We start from the raw sequence: 952 nt of genomic DNA, 5'->3' as shown, positions 1-952 counted from the left end.
TGCCTGACAAATATGTTTTACTACTTGAGACTGAAAAGATATATCCATGCAGCATCTGAGCCACTTATTCAAGCTATAAAAAAAATAAAAAATAAAAAAAAAAGCTGCTGTAACATTTCCGGTGCTTATCAACCCAGCACATCAGCGGACCATCCTTGGTTTGTCTAAAACAGGGATTACCAATCATGGTCCTTGAAGGCCGGTGTCCTGCAGGTTTTCCCAGTCCCAGCTGCAATACATCTGATTCAAATCAATGTGTATTGATCAGATATGAGCAGAGCTTGTCTGAGTTAGGGGCAGAAGTTTTCCAATCACTCCAAAGTCCATGTTTAATTTGTGATTTCTTAAAAAGCAGCTAAACTGCTTTTGTTTGTTTTGTTTGTTTTTTTTTTTTTTTTGCCTCCTGCATTGTGTTTTTATTATTATTATTTTTATTATTATTATTATGACACTTTATGATTTTTGTCACGAGAAGTGATTTAAATAAACTTTTACTTCCATGAAAGGCCATTAGAGTTAGAAGGTATCTTGGCTTCTTTTACAGCAATGCAGACTAATTTACACATTGTCTTGGGTAGATGTCTGTCAACAACGTCTGTGGAGTTTATCAGTGGTATTATGTAGCATTTGATCATTTTTCTCGATCGAAAGAAGATTATGGGTTACAGGTTGCATGGCATGTCTATCTGATATTTTATGTCATCATTTTTCAGAAGTACAAACATTTTATATATAATAATTTTGCAAACTTTTTAGCACCACTATTATGTTGTGAAGTATTTCTGCACAACTCCTGTTCTTATCACCTTCTTTCACTCATGAAGGACATTAGCAACAAGTTTATTTTTTCATTTTAACACCTTTGTCCCTGTTTCTTCTTGTGTGAACTCACTCAGCCTGGCAGCAGCTGTAGCAGTGTTAGCGGGGTGCTGGTAAGCTGAAGCCCGGGGAG

The sequence above is a fragment of the Telmatherina bonti genome (genome assembly GCF_933228915.1).
Source record: "Telmatherina bonti genome assembly, chromosome: 10".
NCBI classification, from domain to species: Eukaryota; Metazoa; Chordata; class Actinopteri; order Atheriniformes; family Telmatherinidae; genus Telmatherina; species Telmatherina bonti.
Note: the sequence above shows the minus strand (reverse complement) of the source record.